General features: G+C 41.4%; 2 long non-coding RNA genes across 2 annotated transcripts in view; both read left to right on the top strand.

The window, feature by feature from the left end:
* Window positions 1-880, top strand: part of LOC144987204 (uncharacterized) — a 1,570-nt gene extending 690 nt beyond the window's left edge. Inside the window, exons 4-5 of the long non-coding RNA XR_013651080.1 lie at window positions 359-489; window positions 766-880. This is a non-coding gene — a long non-coding RNA (uncharacterized LOC144987204). The remainder of the gene's footprint in view (window positions 1-358; window positions 490-765) is intronic.
* Window positions 881-1,439: 559 nt separating this feature from the next.
* LOC144987205 (uncharacterized) overlaps window positions 1,440-5,000 on the top strand; it is a 4,969-nt gene continuing 1,408 nt past the window's right edge. The window contains exons 1-6 of the long non-coding RNA XR_013651081.1: window positions 1,440-1,532; window positions 2,178-2,275; window positions 2,921-3,018; window positions 3,664-3,761; window positions 4,407-4,507; window positions 4,903-5,000. The exon at window positions 4,903-5,000 is cut by the window's right edge and continues 1,408 nt beyond it. This is a non-coding gene — a long non-coding RNA (uncharacterized LOC144987205). The remainder of the gene's footprint in view (window positions 1,533-2,177; window positions 2,276-2,920; window positions 3,019-3,663; window positions 3,762-4,406; window positions 4,508-4,902) is intronic.

The raw sequence follows: 5,000 nt of genomic DNA, 5'->3' as shown, positions 1-5,000 counted from the left end.
GAAATGTCACACCTCTCTCTGGTTACCCTCCATGAAAAACAATTCCTTGAGCTGGTGACCATGAAGCTGCAGTTTTTGCAGGATAGGTTCAATTTCAAATGTTGCCATGCTTTAAATGTGGTGTTTCCAAATGTCAAATGTAACATTTTAGTTGAACCAACAAGGTAAACTTTAAAAAGGTGGTTAAATAGTGAACAAAGACAGACAGTGTTTGGCCCAGCTTGACCCCCACTCATTGAATTTACATGACAATGCACGTGGCCAGCCAGCTCTGAGCATGAAGAAAAGGCTGGATGTCTCCTGCTAGTCATTTCTTCCTTTCCCAGCTGACTGTAACCCACATTTCTGCTGATTTCAGATGAAATGTTCTTTTGCTTCATTGCATGTGACCACTGGTTAGAACGCATTCAAGCGTCTGCTCAAAGACTCTTCTGGAGAGCTCACGCCCTGCAGACAAGCTGCTGCCTCTGGGACCAAGATCCCTAACATGTGAGTGCAAAGGACATGAAGAGCCTTTTTCCTGGTTTCAATTTGAGTTTTATTCTGGTCTTGCAGTAAAAGACCAAGTTCAAAAGGGTGGTCCAGCTTTAGTCATGCTTTGTGAAGGTTTGGTCCAGTTTGAGTCATGCCTGTTGCTGCAGCATGTTGGTCAGCCCTGCTGCGTGTTTCCTCAGGAAAAGAAAAGTGATGCTGTGCATTTGAATGTTGGCTACTTTTTCATTTGTTGAAATGCTTTTAAATGTGTCCGTTTCACCTCTGTGACAGGCATCAGACAGAGAAACTGGAGTCAGACCACCCCAGCCAGCAATGAGACTCACCTGTGGAGACAGTTTGCCCTTTGCATGACCTGACTGTCTGCCTGCATCGCACTGAAAACATAGGGCCATAGACTGGATTCTCGAAAAGAGACCTGTTTCTGCGCAACATGTTGCGTTTGGGTTTGTCTAATGACCAGAATCCAATCCCAGCCTCAGCTAATTAAACCTGGGTTATTGGTGGCCACTTGATAGGGGGGGGCTGTTCTGGACTCACCCTCCATGAAAAACGATTCCTTGAGCTGGTGACCAAAGAAACTGCAGTTTTTGCAGGCAATGTTCAATTTCAAACGTTGCCATGCTTAAACTGTGGTGTTTTAAAATGTCAAATGTAACATTTTATTTGAACCAACAAGGTTAACTTTTAAAATGGTGAAGACAGACCAGAATATTTAGCATCACAGTTTGAACCCCACTTGTTGAATTTACATGACAATGCACATGGCCAGCAAGCTCTGTGAGCATAAAGTTGAGGGTGCTACTGGTCTGTAGCTCACTGCTCCCCCTAGGGATAATTTTAAAATTGAGAGACCAATTTCCTCATTGAGAGATAAAAAAAATATATATATATATTTATATATAAAAGATTTATCCTTGCATCCACTTCTTTCTTCCACAGGTAACTGTGGCTGCTGGGCTGTCTGCTGCACACTCTGGTTGGAGTGTGACTGTGGTGCCTTTGTGTAATGTATTTTTTAAAAGCGACTAAAAATGAAGGTAAGTGACAGTGAGTGTTTTCCTTTTCACTATAAGAAAGAATATGTGCCAGAAAAGTCACCACACTTAGTCAAATCGCACTGAAAACATAGGGCCATAGACTGGATTCTCGAAAAGAGACCTGTTTCTGCGCAACATGTTGCGTTTGGGTTTGTCTAATGACCAGAATCCAATCCCAGCCTCAGCTAATTAAACCTGGGTTATTGGTGGCCACTTGATAGGGGGGGGCTGTTCTGGACTCACCCTCCATGAAAAACGATTCCTTGAGCTGGTGACCAAAGAAACTGCAGTTTTTGCAGGCAATGTTCAATTTCAAACGTTGCCATGCTTAAACTGTGGTGTTTTAAAATGTCAAATGTAACATTTTATTTGAACCAACAAGGTTAACTTTTAAAATGGTGAAGACAGACCAGAATATTTAGCATCACAGTTTGAACCCCACTTGTTGAATTTACATGACAATGCACATGGCCAGCAAGCTCTGTGAGCATAAAGTTGAGGGTGCTACTGGTCTGTAGCTCACTGCTCCCCCTAGGGATAATTTTAAAATTGAGAGACCAATTTCCTCATTGAGAGATAAAAAAAATATATATATATATTTATATATAAAAGATTTATCCTTGCATCCACTTCTTTCTTCCACAGGTAACTGTGGCTGCTGGGCTGTCTGCTGCACACTCTGGTTGGAGTGTGACTGTGGTGCCTTTGTCTAATGTATTTTTTAAAAGCGACTAAAAATGAAGGTAAGTGACAGTGAGTGTTTTCCTTTTCACTATAAGAAAGAATATGTGCCAGAAAAGTCACCACACTTAGTCAAATCGCACTGAAAACATAGGGCCATAGACTGGATTCTCGAAAAGAGACCTGTTTCTGCGCAACATGTTGCGTTTGGGTTTGTCTAATGACCAGAATCCAATCCCAGCCTCAGCTAATTAAACCTGGGTTATTGGTGGCCACTTGATAGGGGGGGGCTGTTCTGGACTCACCCTCCATGAAAAACGATTCCTTGAGCTGGTGACCAAAGAAACTGCAGTTTTTGCAGGCAATGTTCAATTTCAAACGTTGCCATGCTTAAACTGTGGTGTTTTAAAATGTCAAATGTAACATTTTATTTGAACCAACAAGGTTAACTTTTAAAATGGTGAAGACAGACCAGAATATTTAGCATCACAGTTTGAACCCCACTTGTTGAATTTACATGACAATGCACATGGCCAGCAAGCTCTGTGAGCATAAAGTTGAGGGTGCTACTGGTCTGTAGCTCACTGCTCCCCCTAGGGATAATTTTAAAATTGAGAGACCAATTTCCTCATTGAGAGATAAAAAAAATATATATATATATTTATATATAAAAGATTTATCCTTGCATCCACTTCTTTCTTCCACAGGTAACTGTGGCTGCTGGGCTGTCTGCTGCACACTCTGGTTGGAGTGTGACTGTGGTGCCTTTGTCTAATGTATTTTTTAAAAGCGACTAAAAATGAAGGTAAGTGACAGTGAGTGTTTTCCTTTTCACTATAAGAAAGAATATGTGCCAGAAAAGTCACCACACTTAGTCAAATCGCACTGAAAACATAGGGCCATAGACTGGATTCTCGAAAAGAGACCTGTTTCTGCGCAACATGTTGCGTTTGGGTTTGTCTAATGACCAGAATCCAATCCCAGCCTCAGCTAATTAAACCTGGGTTATTGGTGGCCACTTGATAGGGGGGGGCTGTTCTGGACTCACCCTCCATGAAAAACGATTCCTTGAGCTGGTGACCAAAGAAACTGCAGTTTTTGCAGGCAATGTTCAATTTCAAACGTTGCCATGCTTAAACTGTGGTGTTTTAAAATGTCAAATGTAACATTTTATTTGAACCAACAAGGTTAACTTTTAAAATGGTGAAGACAGACCAGAATATTTAGCATCACAGTTTGAACCCCACTTGTTGAATTTACATGACAATGCACATGGCCAGCAAGCTCTGTGAGCATAAAGTTGAGGGTGCTACTGGTCTGTAGCTCACTGCTCCCCCTAGGGATAATTTTAAAATTGAGAGACCAATTTCCTCATTGAGAGATAAAAAAAATATATATATATATTTATATATAAAAGATTTATCCTTGCATCCACTTCTTTCTTCCACAGGTAACTGTGGCTGCTGGGCTGTCTGCTGCACACTCTGGTTGGAGTGTGACTGTGGTGCCTTTGTCTAATGTATTTTTTAAAAGCGACTAAAAATGAAGGTAAGTGACAGTGAGTGTTTTCCTTTTCACTATAAGAAAGAATATGTGCCAGAAAAGTCACCACACTTAGTCAAATCGCACTGAAAACATAGGGCCATAGACTGGATTCTCGAAAAGAGACCTGTTTCTGCGCAACATGTTGCGTTTGGGTTTGTCTAATGACCAGAATCCAATCCCAGCCTCAGCTAATTAAACCTGGGTTATTGGTGGCCACTTGATAGGGGGGGGCTGTTCTGGACTCACCCTCCATGAAAAACGATTCCTTGAGCTGGTGACCAAAGAAACTGCAGTTTTTGCAGGCAATGTTCAATTTCAAACGTTGCCATGCTTAAACTGTGGTGTTTTAAAATGTCAAATGTAACATTTTATTTGAACCAACAAGGTTAACTTTTAAAATGGTGAAGACAGACCAGAATATTTAGCATCACAGTTTGAACCCCACTTGTTGAATTTACATGACAATGCACATGGCCAGCAAGCTCTGTGAGCATAAAGTTGAGGGTGCTACTGGTCTGTAGCTCACTGCTCCCCCTAGGGATAATTTTAAAATTGAGAGACCAATTTCCTCATTGAGAGATAAAAAAAATATATATATATATTTATATATAAAAGATTTATCCTTGCATCCACTTCTTTCTTCCACAGGTAACTGTGGCTGCTGGGCTGTCTGCTGCACACTCTGGTTGGAGTGGTGTGACTGTGGTGCCTTTGTGTAATGTATTTTTTAAAAGCGACTAAAAATGAAGGTAAGTGACAGTGAGTCACCACACTTAGTCAAATCACACTGAAAACATAGGGCCATAGACTGGATTCTCGAAAAGAGACCTGTTTCTGCGCAACATGTTGCGTTTGGGTTTGTCTAATGACCAGAATCCAATCCCAGCTTCAGCTAATTAAACCTGGGTTATTGGTGGCCACTTGATAAGGGGAGCTGTTCTGGACTCCCTGCAGCTAAATGGTTAAATGGTGCTGATTACTGTCCAGATCAAGCATGCCTGCTTACAACTGCCTGCATCCTTCATATACCCATTTCAAACCAAAAGAAGGGCCTCTGTATTTAAACTGATTGAGACATGATGCTGGATTATCTGGCAATATACATGGATTACTTTTAAATGTGTCTGTTTCACCTCTTTGACAGGCATCAAAGAGAAACTGATTCGACCAAGTTCCAGACTGTGATGGGCAGAGTCTAAGCCCCAAAGGAGATATGCAGATCCTGTACACACACGCCACGAA

This window comes from Oryzias latipes, chromosome 18 (genome assembly GCF_053564925.1).
Source record: "Oryzias latipes strain Hd-rR chromosome 18, Olatipes_Hd-rR_3.1".
In the NCBI taxonomy this organism is placed as follows: Eukaryota; Metazoa; Chordata; class Actinopteri; order Beloniformes; family Adrianichthyidae; genus Oryzias; species Oryzias latipes.
Note: the sequence above shows the minus strand (reverse complement) of the source record. Positions and strands in the feature narration are given on the sequence as shown.